This window comes from Ctenocephalides felis, unplaced genomic scaffold (assembly GCF_003426905.1).
Source record: "Ctenocephalides felis isolate EL2017-DRISC unplaced genomic scaffold, ASM342690v1 CF-g0.4_SCAFFOLD_01886, whole genome shotgun sequence".
Taxonomy (NCBI): domain Eukaryota; kingdom Metazoa; phylum Arthropoda; class Insecta; order Siphonaptera; family Pulicidae; genus Ctenocephalides; species Ctenocephalides felis.
The window spans coordinates 171213624-171233266 of record NW_020538040.1 but is presented as its reverse complement, the minus strand read 5'-3'; the positions used below and the strand labels follow the sequence as shown (position 1 = coordinate 171233266).

The window sequence follows — 19643 nt, the reverse complement described above, 5'->3', positions numbered from 1 at the left end:
TATCTATATATATACTAGCCGGCCCGACAGACTTCGTCCTGTCAAAAAAAATTGTAATGTGGCGGTGTTTTGGGCCTACCTTTTTTCTATTCTTTGCAAAAAATTATCCTGAACAGAACCGTCACCCTGGTAATAATTGGTGTGAATTAAAATATAATTAAATAAAACACTATAGCATTTAAAAGTAAGTAATTTTAATAATGTAAATCATAATTCAAAAATCAGTTCAATTTTTATTGTAGTGCTTTGTGATAAACGATGTTTTTTGTTTGATTACGTGGCGCATAGACAAACAAATCTGATGGTTTTCCAATACGGGAACAAACAACATACCATTTTTCATGTGAGAAACATAGGTTTTCTAAATTAATACCACAAACACTTAATGATACCATAAACGCACTGTAAACGCATTGGGATGCATGGTGCGAGAACATCTTCTGCTTTATACTATCTTTTGAATATAGTTGGTCGATATTTCGCAACATTATAATTGCCGATCCAACCTTTAATTGAAGATTGTGAGGTGACAATCCTAGCAAATCCAGCGAGTTTAAAAACTCCGGTGGATCGTCTTGGTTAGTTGCCGAATCAACTGATTCGCCTGTAATTTGTTCTTGAATTTTGAAATTTAATTAATTTACATCAATGTTTTTGGCTGCCAATATAGCTTGATTAATAGAAAGATATTTCTATGTTTATATAAATATATTCAAAATTAGATTATCAAAAACTACACAAAATGTCATGACATAGATCTTTTTTTTTTTACAAATTGCGTTACCTACTCGATTAAAGAAGAAAAGGGCTGTTTTTAGGGTTTTTCCGGCAATTATTCGTTTTTTTCTCGCCGTAACAACCATCCTTGGACTTCAACGAACATTTTAAAAAAAGAATGGCCAAATTGGTCAGGCGTTGTTGAGTTATGCGCTTACCAACACATTTTGCGATCCATTTTTATATATAAGATATATATATATATAATATATATATATATATATATATAATATAGGGTGTCCCAGAATTCAACGTCGTAGTATTGATCATAGCTATCATAGAAAAGTTAGAAAAATAACATAATAGTTCTTGCTTGAAAATAATGAGCTTTTGAGTGCAACCCAGAGCTTTGGTGAAAATGCAAACAAAATGTTTTCATTCTCTTATGGTTAGTTTTTTATTAACTTCATGCATTTAACCTTTGGATCCCTAATCGTAAATGACATATCCAGGCCACAATAGCCAAGTTTTCAAAAATTCAGTCTTTTTATTGAACTATAAATTAAATTTTATAAAACTTGGGTGACTGTGAAAGGCTCTTCTTTTTTTTTTTAAAAAAAAGCACTAAAGTGTGTTGGCAAGTTCCATCAAAAGTTGGCGCATCAGGATTGTGCATTGGTAAAACATTTCTACTATTGGTAAAATATTCATAATAAATAAATTTGAGTAAAAATATATAAACCTTAACACGATAACCGCAAACACATTTCGCTCACATTCAGTTCAAATGTTTCTGTAGCTACTTACAACGTACAACAAGCATTTAAAAATTTTGGCCGCTCAAAGTCGACCGAAAATTTTAAATTCATACTTCAACAAAATGTCCTCACTTTTGTAAACTTGAGGCAATTGTGTCATTGTTTTTGACTGTGGTCCTAGAAACTTTTGTTGCTGTTGATGAATTTATGAAATAAAAAATGTAAGGTAGGTCATTCTACTACATATAGTTCTCTCATTGTGTCCAATTCAGACTTTTTTCGAAATTTTAATGATGACTTAATGAAAGATTTTTGAATTGACCATATTAGTGTAGAAATTCCTTAATATATATGCTATAGAATTACACGTTGCATCACAATTTAATTAAGACTTCGTTCAAATAGTTTTTGTAATTAACACTGATCATGTGTTCCGATGCATCATATGCATTCTGAACCCGATTAAAACGAAGTATATGGGATTCTGAAATAAATTGGAATTATACCAATTCAATGAATTTCACAGATATTCTATTTACGTTGCATAGTAGACAAGTGCTAGTAGATGCGAACTAGATGACAAAATTCACTTACACGTGATTAAAAGGAATCGATAAAATGAAAAAGGATCGTTCTGCACGAACTATAAGAAAACCTATGTATTTCTATTACGTGCCCTAATACGTCTATTAAGCGAGTTTAAGTAATGGCCCTGCGGTCCATTATTACGCTGGCGAAGCGTTCTACGAATCCTGTTCCCTTCATCTTACTTCCTTTGGCTCGGTTCACTAAACGAGATTTATTGCTAGGCTGTTTATCACAGATCATATAATATTCATTTAAAACGTAAAGATACGCCGATACATATGCATTCCTCCCAGAAATAAGGATAGTTTCATATTTATGTATATTTATACTTTGATGACTGCTGAACAAATAGATTGAGAAAATGTGCAAATATTTAGAATACAATAACTTACAAGTTTATATATATATATATATATATATATATATATATATATTAGGGTGGTCCTTAATATGGACATTTTCGATTTTCCTTGCTCCCAAGGGCTCAAATGGTTCCAAATTGACCAAAAACAATTCTCTGAAAGTTTTAGCTCTTAATATTGTCTTTTAGATAGAGCGCAATTCAAAAATTTTGCAGAGCATCGGATTTTAAATAAAAAATGGCGTGAATTTTGACTTTTAATTCATTTGTCGCTAAGTTATACCTGGAAAACATTTTTTAAATTTTGAAATTTTTTCCATGCTATTTCCATACGAAGTTTGATTGAATTGCGCACTATCTAAAAATTAATGTTTAGAGAATTGTTTTTATCAATTTGGAACCATTTGAGCCCTTGGGAGCAAGGAAATTCGATAATGTCCATATTACGGACCATCCTAATATATATATATATATAATATGTATGTAATTTTATGTATATTTCTATGCATGAACGACCACGATGATGATCAATGGCAAATAAGGAAGTGAATGAATAAATCTATTAATGAATTGTCGATCAAATAATGAATGAATTAGCTTTAACGAACTAAAGAATAAAACAAAATAATATTCATTAAACCTAAGTAAATATATAGGGTGTCCCAGAACTCAAGGTCAAGCCGAAAAGGGGTGATAGTATTATTGACCTTATGAAAAATATATGAAAAAAATATCTCACATTGTTTAGAAATTATGAGCTTTGAAGTGCAACGTAGAGCGTTAGTGAAATTATGACCATTTTTTGGTTAATTTTTATTAATTTTGTTCATTTAAACTTTAGTACCATAACCGTGACATTTATAGAACCATTGTAAAAAATCATAATAGAACAATTGCCCCAAGTTTCAAGAATTAAGACTTTTTGTTAAACTATGAATCGGCGCGTTTACTGGATTGTAAAACAGTAAAATACTTGATAATTTTATTTTTATTAAAAAATTTACAGTAATTTCTACGTTTCAGAAAAACTTAAATTATAGAAACGACTAAGTATTTAATAAATATTCAGTTCCATAATCATAGAAAAACCATTTGCAAACAAATAAGTACCATCAAAATACTTTTCCAATCACACAAAACGAACTACGTATACATTTCCGCATTTTAATCGTCTTATCAAACCAACATCGGAAATAACTTTACATCACCACCCTGCTTCTACCCCGAAGCGTTCATTTAATTTATTTTAAATCGTTCTGATCGTGAAAAAAATGTGACCGAAATAAAATATTTTTGGTAAAAATACCAGAACACGCGCTGCCTTCAGAATACATTGCTATCGTTATATAATACACTTATAACGATGATTTGGACGCAACACCCCCGACGTAGGGGTGAATGAACTCGAAGCTTAGGGGATGCTGGCTTACCATCAGAGCGAGGGTACGTGGGAGGGTTGGTTTTCTTTCACTCCCCTTCAGCGCGAAAACTCAGTTATACAATACACATGCGTAATGGGAAGAGGACTGATGAGAAATTTGCAGCAGGTTCATACAATAATAATAAAACAATATAATTTTAAAATCGTTTTTTATAAAACATTTTATCGAGATTTTTTAATTGTTGTACCAAATTGATCAGAGGTTAACAAATTCGATTTGTACTATTTTTTAAAATTTATGCTAATATCCCAAAGCTCTATATCTATCCTCTTCCTGGCTGAGTGCCAAGATCTCCACTATCTTTCAAAGAAATATATACGATATTTTGTTTCAGTTTTGTTGCTTCTGAGGCGATATTTGATGACTCAAACAGAACATTTTCTACAAATGCATCGCGATATAAATTTTCTTTCCATCAAAAAACAATTATTGATATAAAAAATTCGCAAAAGTGTCAAAACAATAAACAAAACACTCCAAAAACTTGAATGATGTGAACATAATTCCAGGTGTTTTTGTTTTGTTTTGTTTTTGTCGGTTTTGATAAAAGTTGTTGTTATGATGATAACACGATTATCGGGGTTTTATAGAATCAATTGGTATTTTATTTCTGTTTGCAAAAAATAATTACTTAATAGGTGAAAAAGTGATTATTTGGCAATTACCAGCTTATCATCGTTTATTGAAGTTTTTACTACAAGTTTTTTGTTCAACAAGTTTTATAATAATTTATTTCATTGAAAAAGATACACGACATCGCATTAAAAAAGATACAATATTACTTTAACTTGCAAGCTTAAGAAAAAAAATTGTTCCGAAATATGTACTCACTATTTTTTTTTAAATAAACCCTATAAAAAATATGAAGTATCTATATTATATGAATACTTGATTTTGATATTGATATGTAGAATTGGAGAGCATCATCAATATCAAGAAAAAAGAAGATTTTAAAACACCTTTATAATTCCATACGTTTCGACGTGAAATTCGACAGTAGATATAAATTTTTTTAAGTAAATAAATATTGAATTAATTGAAATAGTAAAAAAATGTAACAGTTATGAGTTTTGCACGTAACACTAAAACTGTCAGCAATATTTATTATATCTTTTAAAATAATTTTTGAAGAATACACAGTAGAAGATGCTTACAAGACAAATTTGTACTATGTATATATTAGGGTGGACTTTAATATAGACATTTTTCAATTTCCTTGCTCCCAAGGGCCCAAATGATTCTAAATTGATAAAAACAATTCTCTGAAAGTTTTAGCTCTTAATATTAACTTTTAGTTAGTGCGCAATTCAATCAAAGTTTTGTATGGAAATAGCATGAAAAATTTTTCAAAATTTTTGCAGAAATTCGAAAATGTCCATATTAAGGACCACCCTAGTTTATATATATATATATATATATATATATATATATATAAATATTATCTCAGATTGTATTTCCTACCTACATAGTGACTGCTAAAAATTGCAATATGTACTCCTATGATACAACATCCGTAGGGCGCTACGTTTTCGAAGGGCGATTTGTCCCTTTGCGATTTTCATATAATAGGGCAGTACAGGATTGGGTTTGGAGGGCAGAAGGGTAGAAATGTTCACTTGTTCTGACAGATTGCCATATGCGAACTCTAATTGCAACCGACAAAATCATGTACAACATTTTGCTTGTTTCATTAATCATTTTTAGCATATACAAAAAATGTAAATGCCAGTAGCCGATAGCGTCGTAAAATTGGTTTAGCTATGCAAAATGATTATATTCGTGTAATAAAAATAGATATTTATGACCAAAACAAATTTTATGTAGTTTATAACTTTATAACGTTCCTGCAAAAAATAATATTGTAATATGAATACTTTATTGCCTATCATCAACGGTATTTGCGGAATTTCACATTGATTCGATATAACAAAAATTCGTTTTTGAATAAGTTTTATGGCTCTGTTAAAAATAACATGGAAGCTTTATAGCAAATATAAATAAAATTATCTTTAAAATTTAAGTTTCTTATACTGTTAATATAGCTATTAGAATTGGCAATATCAGACTAAATATTTTGAAGTAGAAAGTTATTTTTATTAAAATATTGATTCATGATGAAATGTTTAAAGATGCAGTGTTTACTTTGTATTTAACTATTTATTTTTTACCATATTTTAAGATATGAGCTTTTATTGGTTATTATTGGTTATAATTGAAATATCTTTTATATCATTTGATGATTATTATTGGTTAGAACTCTGGCTTACTAACCAGAAGGTTCCAGATTAGATACTTCACTCGCATTATCTGAACATCAAGCAGTGGTGACGTAGGTTTTTACTTAGATATATAGATGAAAATATGTTTCCAAGAAAAATTAGCCTTTCCTCGACATTGCTGCATCAAATCAAAAAGTCTTCAGTATTAGAAAAAATGTAATAATGAAAATATATCAAGTATAGATAGACCAATGATTGGTAAGTATTATCGCAACAGTTCATAAAACTCTTTACTTCTGATTGCAGTATAGACGAAAAAGTCTATCTCACAATAAACTTATTTGTCATGAAATCCGTTCGCCTTAACAAAATTTCCTGAACTAAAATATCTTTTATATCATGTTCTTCGAAAAGAACAATTCTATATTTCGTTGGAAAAGCTAGCAAATAATTCGAAGTGTGTTTTCAAAATGTGCAACACATGTTATGTCTTGTGCAGTCGAGCTTGCTGCAGAAAGGGATGGGAGGGTGCGATGCTCCCGTAGCGACCGACGTCCCGGCGCCTCCAGCTGAATACAAAAAATTTAAGTACTCGGGCGTACATACAAACGCCATCAAAATATATATTTTGAGCTGGGTGGCAATCGATCTTCAGCATACTACATTGTTGCATTAATACTATAAAAAATGTGATGTGGTGAAAATGGAAAAAACATGGAAGTGCTTGCTTATGAAGTCGAATTGCACTCATTTGGTAATGGTTCATAAAATACAATGAAAATTAATAAATTTTAGCTGCAAAACTATAAGAAGAGATTCTATTTTTTTATAATCTATTGTAAACAGCAATCATAATTTAATAGGCTAACGGGTGCGTCCATTAATCACGTGAGCCTTAAAAGGGAAGGGGGAGGGTGTTGACAAAAAATCCCGAAATATCACGTAGGAAAGGGGGGGGGGGTGCTAGTAAAATATTACGTGTATTTATTTTTAATCTCAATTTCAAAAAAATCTAAAATTAAAAAAAAATCCTAGGCGATTTTTTCTAGGTACTAATTTACACGTAAAGTTGGTGTAGCAGGGGGTGTAATTTTAAATATTACCACATATCAGCAAGGGAAAAGGGGGTACAAAAATTCATAGAAATCACTCACGTGATTACTAGACGCCCCCTAATAAGTCGATGTGATAAAATTTATTGATGGCTTTAAGGCAATTCAATAGTTGACAAATCTCTTTTTGATCAATTTATTACTAGAATGAGTCTAACACTGATGAGTTTTTTATTAGATGCAGCAATGCCGAGTAAAGGCTATTTTCACTTGGAAACACTTGTATATATATACTAGATGACCCGACTGACGTTGTCCTGTACCCATGTCTACAATTCAGAAGTTCCATTTTTTTGAATAACCATTTTTTGGAATTTGTTGTCTTTTGAACAATATAACTAATTCAGAAAGAATTAATATATAGTATCCGCGGTAAAGGTACAATAAATATTTTCAATGCCAAACAATGATAAGCGTTCTTTTTATATTTTTCTCCATTATATTTCTACAATCCAACTATATTTCTATAAATCAAAAAATCCGAATAATCGTTTATGAGGATTATCCTTTTATACACTATTACAGAAGAATTTTATATATAAGATATATATTCTCAAGTAAAACCTATATTACTACTGCTTGAGGCAAGAATGTCCGAGGCAGATCCTGGGCCTTTTTAATGGAAGCTCATTTCTCGAATCACTAATCCACGGAAAAGTTCGTAAGATTTCAGTTATCGATTTTTCCATATTATCCAATAATTCAACAAGTTAACTGTGATTGAAAAATATACTCGTCAAGTGGCAGAATTTTGTATATTGACGAGTATACTCGTCATACGTATGAATCTTTGACCATGACTTGACTTGAGCATTTAAATTGCAACTTTTGAAAGAAAAAAAAGCATTCCTAAAATTTGAGATATAAAGGTTAGATTAGAATATTTTGAGCCTATGCTGGTATAATACAAATAGCAAATCCAATTGGCATTTTACCTTAAAACAACATTTTAAGGTGTAACAAAATTGTGTGTTCAGTTCAGTGAAAGCACCACAGTTAACTGGTTACAATTATTTACCAAAGGTGTCATGTTACCATTGCCCCAGTATGAAATTGAAAGCTAAAAGCAATTGTGCAAAGTTACATCCTACAAATCACATCGTAATAGCAAACAAATATATCATTATTATGCATATTTTATACGATCGTAAATGCCATTGATATTTATAACCTGAACTACCGCAACTAGAACCAACCTGTCCCCTTTGAGCTGATCAGTTCTCAAGGTTTGAAACTTGTTTTCATTGATTTCGCCGTTTTTTGGCCGAATGATTTACGTTCAATAAGTTTACGATTGTTTTACACATCAGAATTATACTTATTTAAAAGATAAGTAATATTCTTTAGATTCGTTCCTGGTAATTCTTTATATCTCTCATTAAAGAACAAAATGCTATAAGAAACAATTAACTTAAATTTTAAATAAAATGAAGTAAAGATATAGACCTTATAATACATGGAGTGCTAGTCGAGCGCAAAATAAGTGCTCAAACATAGAAGGGTATGTAAAGTCACATAACTGAGCGAACCTTGCCGACGACAATCGCGGACTCCCCCGATTAATTAATGTCATGTGTCATATTTTCTATTTTAATAATATACTGGGAATTGTGATGGCTGATAATTTTGTAAGGTATGATATTAATAATATATAGTAATATTTATCATAATAGTTAAATTAATTCAAATATTATCTGTGATAATTTTATTTCAATAATATAATGGCTATCGTGCTGGCTGATAATTTTGAAAGAAATGCTATCAATAAAAATTTCCCCGAAATAAATGCACGTAAAATCGAATCCACCTGTTAAAATCAATGTATATGTTATAAGACCTATGTTAGGTACTTTACATATGACATGTGACATTTAATCAATCGATAGAGTACCGCGATTGTCGTCGGCAATGTTCGCTCAGACATATGACGTCACATACCCTTCTATGTTTGAGCGCTATATACAACAAAAAACATATAAGGACTAGCAGTCCATATAGTGCCTATAAGTACGAGACGTATAGACCAACTTCCATAATTTCTTCTGCAAGGAATTATTCCTTTTTCCCTGATTTTGTACTAAATGTATACATCTGTTTAATTGATTTCGTGGCGAACAGAACAATGCGGCGAACTCATCAGAATAAGTGGTCACTTGCTAATTGAAAAACAGTGAGCTCGCGAATATAATGTCGTGCAAAAATACTACTTACGTAATTATATGCGAAAATATTGTACACTTTGATACGTTATATAATTTATTATGCTAATTATGTGAAGTAACGAAGACCATTCATTATTGCAAAAAATGTGCTTTGCTAACTGCTACCTTGCACGACATTGCAGGATAGGTCCGAATTCAACTGTCGATGGAGATGGAACATTTTCCAATTGGAAATTACTTAGCAGGGGAAGTAGAGTTCATAAAATATACTTTGAATTTCTATTTGTAAAGGCCGACAGAGGCAGTAATACGGTTTCGAATCATTAGTACCGAATTCTGGAATTTCTTACATTTTAATTGAATTCTATATTATACTGTACAAATAATTGCTTTTATTACTCGAATTAAACGCGAACTGTACATAATGCTGGAAACACTTAACCTTATGATTTCAAGTTAATGAATGACATCTATACCTTCCAAACGAATGTACAACTCATTTTTCCAGAGCTCCAAAAATTGATTGTTTAATTCTCTATAATTATTCGACCCTGTTTTTTATGTTTTAATATTTATAATATTCCGCATACAGGATGTCTTAACAAAAAGATTAAAAAAAATTAATTTTACATAAAACTTAAAAAACGCATCATAAGAACTATACATTAAACTGTCAAAAGTGAATGAAACGTATTAAATTGTCAAAAACGAACTCCTGAAGGTCTTAAAAGCATATACTGTTAAGAATTCGAATATACTGTTTAATGGTAATTAATTTCATGCATTTGTACATAAATGTATGAGGGAAGTCACTACAAAATCTAAACTTAAAATGATAACTCTTACCTTCTGCAGCCACCTAATGGAATACAGATTTTCTTCCAATATTTTGATGTTTTCCGCATACAGGAAACACTTGCAATCTTGATTCGAAATTGATCTGAAATAGATATGAATATATATCGTAAGTGGAATATAACTATGCGGTTTAAGAAATCAGCTTAAAAATTATTTGTTGCTGACACAAATTTTATTTTACTTTAATTTATAAATATTCAATTTAATACGAACTTGAAATGCCAAATGAATTTATTATACATAATCCGCAATATAATTTCACAACTCTCTAAAATTGAACAAATTATTAGTTTTATAATGAAAAAAAAATTTTTTTTGATAAATATTGACAGGTTAAAAAAAAACTTTAAATGCTATCCTCTATTAGATATAAATACAAAAATAATTGAATGAGATTTTTAGTCTAACAAGGAGAACCACAATTTTCCTTTTCTGGGATTTTGATGAAATTTCTCATGGTGGTGGTTGATAGTCAAACAAAATAGTTTAAAATATTATAGACCTATGAGAAGTGGTTGAACCATAAAAATTAATTGAAGTTTAGGAAAATCAGGCAGTTTTACTTTTACTCACATTTAGAGATAAAACAGTTAAAAATGATCGCATTCAAATCCCATCAAGGTATATATATATTAGGGTGGTTCGAATTTCCTTGCTCCCAAGGGCTCAAATGGTTCCAAATTGATAAAAAACAATTCTCTCAAAGTTTTAGCTCTTAATATTGTTTTTTAGATAGTGCGCAATTCAATCAAAGTTTTGTATAGAAATAGCATGAAAAAATTTTCAAAAATTTTAAAAATCTTTTACAGAATTATACTATTACGTTCTTTTCTCGAATCGTTGACTTTTTAATTAGTTAAAGCTACTTGAATGCGGTAATTTTACAATCAAGTAATTTTTTTCTAATTATTCTCAACATTTCAAGTTGCTGCTGATAAACTATGGAATTATTTACCTATTGATAATAATTAATCGTAATTACTAATGGCTTGAAAAGCGTAATTGTTTATCTTACAATACTCGAGAATGAGTCACAATGAACAACCATACATTATTGATAAAGTAATATCGACATAAACCTATATTAACAAGCTAATAAGGCATAGCAGAACAATAAGCAATATACATAATTCTAGCTTTTATCACATTATAGCCATCGTGACCAGAAATTATTGATATTGCGTCACCGTGATCTTCTCAGTAATACGCGATTACTAAAGAGATAAGTGATAACAATGCGAAACTAATTATCCATTACTAAAGTTCAATACGTCGTTAATAAATAAATAAATCATTTTATTATAATTTGATTTTGATAATATTAATAATGATTTTTATTGTGCATAAGTGCGCTCTGGTAATTGAAATGGAATGTGTGCAGTATAATTTGGCCCAATATAAACGTTAAACAATTCAATTGATTGATACGAGACACACAAACATACACACTCATATATATATATATATATATATATATATATATATATAAATTATATGATTGCGCTTTTCACTACCACCCGCATATCTGATTAACCTTATTGAAGTTTATATCACTGCATTCTACTTATGAAAATATTAACAATATGTATAATCATATAAATATATTTTTTTCATTATATTGAAATTCTGCATAAAGTGTATAAATTATGACTACTATTTTTTTCCACATTTAATTATTGTATATTATGAGTTCACTTATTTTTCACATTTATTATACCTTCCCAATTGAGTTTGTTTTCACCAGAAAATCTAATCTGAATCACTTGGCACCAAAATTGGAAAAATATGTGTGTGTATATAATTGTGAGCTATAATTTGACTTTTCGTCAACTGCTGCACAAATTTCAAAAATTTAAAAGCCATTGGATGGAACTCGTTTCGATTAGTTTTGCGAAACTATCGGCCGAGCCATTTCTTTGCTATTAAGAAAAAATTGAATACTTTTGTTTCACGTTTTCATCAAAATTTTGAACCAATTTTGAATACTCAAAAACAGTTCAAAAGATAACAATTGAGAATCGTGATAATTAAATTATTTATTAATTAGGTTATAGTAAAGATTGGTGAGACCGCTTCTTCATAATTATTTATTAACCACTATACAAAATATTACAAAAATTATGTTTTTTTAATCTGGAAGATTTGTTTATGTTTTTTTTTCAATTGGCTTCATTATATCAATAAGCCACATATATTATTTTCAAATCCTATATTGTTCGACTTTCTAGAATTATTGAAATTTTAACATATTTCTTTTTAGCATAGATTATTTTTATTTTCTTATCCAGTTTATTCAATTTTTTTGTAATTCCACTTTTCTGGCTCTATATAATTTTACAAATGACTTACAGTTGAGAAATTAATTATATAAAATTTTAAGAAGACTAACATAAAGTATATAAAAATCAACGGCATTATATTTCTTTGAAAAATGTAATCTTTTGGCTTGAAGTATGTTTGAGTTAAATAATTTTCCAATTGGTTTCGCAGAGCACTTATAAGTGCTCTTATGGTGGCACCCGAGGCCGTTCTGGGGTACTCAGCGCCCGCATGCCAATTTTTTTTCTATCGCCTCCCCCTGCTATTTTAACTTTTTAATTATATGAACATTTACATTAATTTTTTAAAATAATTTTTAATAAATCTGGATTTACTACACAAAAATAGATCTAAAATTGCATCGTAATCTTCTAATTGATAACGTAAAAGATGACCCCTTTTATCTATACTGCGTATGTATTTATCTATACTTTCCCACCGTGTATCAGATTATTGTTTTAAAGTTAAATTTAGAAAACATTGTCTAAGATTAGTAAAAGATGCAAAGAAAATATATATTTCTGGAATGATATTGAAAAGACTTGATTATGAATTTCATATCCCAATCTCGTTTTGGCGCCCCCTAAGGTATGCGCCCGCATTTTTCGCATGCATTGCATTCAAGATAGGACCGGCCCTGGTGGCAACTATATCATTTTTATTATTCGAAGATTTAAATTTATTTCTTTTCACAGTAGTGGCCCAGAAGTATTTTTTACTTGAAAACTTATAGCATGTAAGTGTTTGTACAAATCTGTCCGAGATCAAAATCCCACTTTCTTGGATTCATTCCATTTTACAGATGAGTCTTAGCCGAGGCCGTGCCCCAAGGCATACACCTTTATCACCGCGAACTCGTCGCTGATAAGCCAGTAGAGATAAATCCACGTACTTATATTTTATATTTGTACAAGCCAATGTGTACATATCCGCTACATTTAATAAATAGTGCTATGTCATGACAAACCCACTCGGCTAAAGATTTCGGTATGCGTAGATTTCCACAATTACTTATAGTCAGAGATAATATCTAGAAAGTTTTGCAGTGTTTTTAATGACCACACACCCTGTAGATGCTCAACAATAATAATTGTTATGGTCAATTCGGGTAATAAAAAAATTTTATATTACAGATAATTGCTTATACATATAAAACTAGTGAGAATTTAAATACAGTCAACTAACTACTAATTAGAAATATCATTGACATAATAGTGATAATGTTCATTAATTTTACCAATTGCCAGCAATCCGTAATTTAATTTTTTTAATCTAATCTTAGGCGAAGTACACCAAAAACATGATTAAAAAGAAAATTGTTACTATATTGTCAATATGGAACATCTATTTCCTATTTTTTTACTTATGATTAAGAACAAGTACTTCGCCCATTTCTAATTTTGGCACCGGAGAATAAATAAAAACACAACTAAAAGTTAAAGTGATAAATCAACATGTATTGCCAAGAGTTGACAAGATGACAACTATGTTGGATACAATTTTCAAATGAAAAGGAAACTTTCCAAGAAAAGGGAAGTTGAATTGTGGTGTTTGAACTTTGTCGCTCACTCGCAATGCTATTGAAGGAAAATATCAATAATATAAGGATCGATTACTTCTAACATTTCGAGACTTCTAACATTGAGTAGCGATCAGAAATTAAGGGTATAACTACGTCGGTTTTATAGATGGCAACCAAAACAGTTGTCTTATCTCTATGCGATGATGAACTTTATTGTTACAATTTCTGTAATAGTGATTATTTTTTTATTGCTGCAGCAATGCCGGCGAAGAACTATTTTTACTTGGGAACATATTGCTTTCTATATTTCCAAGTAAAAACCGTCAGTACTGCTCGACATCAACTTCCCAAGGGTATCCAACCTGGGACCTCTGACCGAAATCCCATAGCTCAAACCACGGGAAGCCCGTAATGAAAATTAATATTCATTCAGTTTGGCAAATATTCATCTTCCTCAACTGCATTAAGATGATGTGATTTCCGTTACATAATATTTTCAAACAATAGTGAATATTTCCCGCTAAGAACGTGTCCGTGCGCAATATAACAACTTCGACAACTTATGCGACCTTGCGTATAAAAAGAATCAGATAAATGTTATTACAGAGCTATGCTCTAGCCTTGGATACGCTTCATAACAATATATTCAATTACAAGTTTTCTCTGAATGATTTCAGAGCATGTAGAGATTATATTTTTCTCTACACAATTACATTATATGACCAGAGCACGAGCTAATAATAAACTGCTAGATTGTGTTCTACGGAAATTTGTGAACTATGAAACAAACATAATCTACTTCCATCTGAAATACATAAGTAAGGATGGATTATATGGCATTTGCCGTGAGATGATCCTTCGAATATTTTATTTAACGAATGAGTCATGATGGACGATTCGAAGTAGTTGCACAGCCGCACCTAAATTTCTGCATTTGCGGTTCAACGGCAGTGACAAATACCTTGTACGTGCAAAATGATATTTTCACGTATAAGTTCATGTGACTAATCCTTTTGCCTTTGGAATTAATAAAACATACAGAAATACTTGCAAGAGTAGATTCATACACATCCACAATTCACAATTACCATGTGGAGAGAAAAGAATGTGGTAAATGTCGTTCTCACTATACTACATTAAAAACATTTATTTTAATATCATATTCTTTGTACAAAAATAAATAACTTCCTAACATTCTCCATTAGATTACTGTCCTCCATAGGTGTAATTACAGGTGTGTATTTGATCTTGTCTAAACTATTAGTTTCCTGTAGCAAATTACAATTAAGAGGCGCAAAAGAAGAACTTCCCAGCGCCTCTGTACGAATAATGAAGATATCAAAGTGCGTGCAAAATACTCACACCGTGATCCTACTACGGTTATTTGTTGTGAGTCAGAGTTATATATGAACAATAATATAATATATAGGGTTGACAAGTTTTCAGAAGTCAGATTTCGATTTTAAGAAAACGCGCGAAAGACTTGCTGAGAGGATTGACTGATATTTGAGAATTTATTCGTAAATGTACCGTATTAACTCACCAGGAATTAATTTGGTATATTTATTATTAATAATTTATTATTTAATAGATATAAAATAATGAACTATTTATTAAAGATCACCAATGCATAATAAATAATTATTTATAAATGTCTGCAATATTTATGCTGCAATTAATTTAATTTTAAAAAAATCGAACAAATTAGATGCATAAGATGATTGTTAATATAAGAGTTCACTATTAACTTGATTTTATTAATTATCAAGTAATAACATTCTGAAAGAGAAGTTAAGTTTTCGCCAAAAAATCCGATTTTCTAATTTTATGTTTCAAGACATTCTGAAACGGTTGACACCAAAACCGAGCACCACGATCAGCCGAGCCGTTTCTTTGTAATACAACTGAAGTTAGTTAGTTAGTCAGTTGTGTTACTATGCACAGCGAGCAAACAACACGCAATATAGGAGAGCAATATGTGTTCCTTTAATTTCTCTTTTTATTAATTATTATTAGTTACTAGCAAACCCGACGAACACCGTTTCGCCACCAGAAGATTTCGTGAGAAAGATGAAGAAATTTTTTGTTTGTCTTATATTTGAAAAAAAAATTGATTTTATTACACAACAGTAATGAATTTATTTCGAATACAAAAATTAAGTGTTTTATAGTTGAACTTCTCTAAGTAAATGAAAGTGAATCCGCAAATTATCCATTTCATTGAAGTGCTCTTTGATAAACCACATTTTTTGTTTTTTGGTCTGACGTTAACACAAACAAAGCGGATGGATTTCCAACTCGTGAACAGGCAAGGTATAACTGCCCATGTGAAAAACAATGATTTTCTAAATAATCTATTTGAAATTTATCCCGCAAACACTAAGCGATTGGCCTTGCGACTTGTTATTGCGAACGCAAGACGAACTGGAAATTGCTATCGTTTGAAATTAAACGGAAGACCAGTCGGAATCATTGGTATGTCACTAAATTGCTAGCAATTTTTGATTGAATTGTGAATTTCAGTGCGTGTACATCATTATTCTTTGCGGCAAGAATTGCTCGTTGACTTAACCAAGCATAATTCTCACTAATGTCATTACTCGAATTTTTAATTACGGTGCGTGAAGTTCCAGCAATTTGCATTAAGGCACGATATAGCTATAAACCTTGCGGAGCCCGAGACCTTTCCAACGAATGCAAAATTGTCGAAATCGGTTCGTGCGTTCAGGAAGGAAAACCCGACTTATTTTATATACATGTAGATAATGTTCTATTGCACAAGTTTAGTGTTTAGTAATTTTTTTTGTGTTTTTCTTGGTTTGATTACTGAATGATGATACCCATTAAGTGTCGAAACTTAAAAAAAAATCTATTTCGATCTTTTTTAATTCGACGATTGGGTTGCAAAATTCTTAATATATATATATATATATATATATATATATATATATATATATATATATATATATATATATTTATATATTATTTCATTGCACACAGCCCTAATCCCATCTAATTACATAGGTCGGTGCATGAGTTACACACTACAATTTATCTTCATGCCGAGTTGCTCCGCTAAATTGAGATGGGATGTTTTTTTTATCAACTCTTGAATTTTTTTCTTAAATTCTATTTTGCATACAACGTTTCTAGACCATTGCTCGTAAAGATAACGAAGTGTTATCGGATTATTATCGTATAATATTCAAGCAATTCGGTTGGTTTTAAAACCCACATGACTATTTTAGGAAGATAATGTCTATTAGAAATTTGCGCTATTAGGCGCGACGCTCTGGCGCATCGCATAAGGGCTTTAGCGTGTCAATTCCGACATAAAGAGTCGATTGTAATTGCGATATTGTAGCCCATCGGATTGGACATTCAACTTCCTGCTGTACCTCATTCACGCTTCCTGTATGGAGAACAAATAATATTGTGTGCGTATGCGGCTATCGATCGTATTTACAGGTGTATGCAACTTAGTCAATTCCATTTCGACCGAGTATCCTGTTATAATAGTAATATTTGCCATGTGTGCACAATCAATCAACAAACAACTGTTAGTAATAGGAATTTGCAAATGTTTCTCTCTATTTGTCACTCTGATCTAGACTTGTTGGTGATTTTGATAAAACTATCATAGACAAGTTAATACGATGATGATGATGAGAAAAAAGGCTTTATAGATGAAGCCAATTATGAAAACATGATATTTTGAAGCATTTTACTGTTCATTTGAGTGCATAACAATCTGCTATCATTCCTGGATTACTACTTCTCGCGACTGCCATTCACCTTGTTCCACCTAAATACTCCAGGATGTAATCCAGATGAGTCTTAAGTTAGGTACTTCATTCATGCATTCTTTAAGGGCATAGCAAACCCCAAAGCTCGCTGTCTTAAAAGCTAACAGCAACTAAGACCATCTCCGAATCCTGAACCAGTGAATTGATTTGGAAGCATTTCTATTGACTTCTATTGGTTCCTCGCAGAAAAACCAAAATGATCGAAGTGGCAGTGTTAAATTAGTGATGCAAAATATCGATTCTGTGATGTAGAAGTTGATTCTCCACATTTATAACAAACTGTCTTGGTTGTTCAAACAACGGTCCAGAAAATTCAGGTCTATGAAGGATGTGTTTCTTGGCCAAGGACCAGTCAGGATTTTATATAGTGTACTTGGATTTTGTAGTAGTTCCTTTTGTTCGAGTTGAACCAAAATAACAATCTCTTAAATGGTCCTTTGGTCCGATCCAAATCAATTTTATCAAATGATAAACATCTGGTTTCTTGTTTTACCCAACCTAACTCATACAAATAACACGACATTTAGATGCTTTTTTAATTCTTCACAGAAAATCAAAATAGTCGAAGAAGCAGTGTTTATTTAGTGATGCAAAATCTCGACTCTGTGACAAACAATGGTCTAGAAAATTCAGGTCTATGTAGGATGTGTTTCTTTGGCCAAGGACCAGTCAGGATTTTATATAGTCTACTTGGATTTTGGAGTAGTTTCTTTTGTTCGAGTTAAACCAAAATAACTCTCTTACATGGTCCTTTGGTTTCATCCAAATCATATTATAACAAATGACAAAAATCTGGGTTCTTGTTTTACCCAACTTAACTCATACAAATAACACGACATTTGAAAGGCTTTTCTTAATTCTTCACAGAAAATCAAAATAATCAAAGTAGCAGTGTTATTTAGTGAGGCAAAACATCGACTCTGTGATGTAAAAGTTGATTCTTCACATTTATAACAAACTATCTTTGTTGTTCAAACAATGGTCCAGAAAATTGAGGTCTTCTATTGACTCGTGTCGTACAATTTTATTATTAGTATCAAAATCAACGATAATATCTACTAGTTAATTTAAATTCAAAGATCACATCCATACAGTTATTATCATCAACGATTAACATCTTATCGGGAATAGCTTTTATAATTATGTAGTTTTTCTTTTGATATCTCCCGGTACAAAACGAGGCATAATGATCGAGTAGTTATTCCACCTGAGGCGATAATTTAGTGAACATTATTACAAATAAACAATAAATTTGAGATGTCACGTAAACTTGTTTTGATGGCTTTGACCTACAACTGTGATCGTTATGCATTTGACCCTGTTCGTGATCGTGATAGACGCGATAGAGGTGATTTTCTACAAACTAACAGAATACCAATTTACAAATGGTAAACGCCTTAAAAATTCAGATCAAATGATAAAAATAATAAATATTTAAAATTAAAAATGTTTTTTAAAGTACGTCGTTCAAAAAATCAGCACAACAGCGGCATTCATTATATTGTTGACTCTATGACTCTAATATAGTTTGTGATAAAAATTAAAAATTTGCATTTGTGTCATTGTACGACAAAATTAATCTCATATCTTCTACTTAATTATATTTCACACTGCATTAATTTCATGATGTCATTGCCACAAAAAAGCGTTATTCATATATCATATTCATATTTCTGGCGCGTTCCCGCTCGGTCAATTTTGCTTATTCCGAGGGGTAGTAAAGGAAAAGTACTAAAATATTTCAGCATTGTGTTCAGTGACACCGTTCAAGGTAATAAC

The 19643-nt window shown here is 30.9% G+C and overlaps 1 protein-coding gene across 1 annotated transcript in view; it reads right to left on the bottom strand.

Annotated features, from left to right (window-relative positions):
* LOC113377141 overlaps positions 1–19643 on the bottom strand; it is a 642509-nt gene that overhangs the window by 441937 nt on the left and 180929 nt on the right. The window contains exon 2 of the mRNA XM_026617353.1: positions 10206–10299. The gene's annotated coding sequence lies outside the window, so the exon portion shown is untranslated. The remainder of the gene's footprint in view (positions 1–10205; positions 10300–19643) is intronic.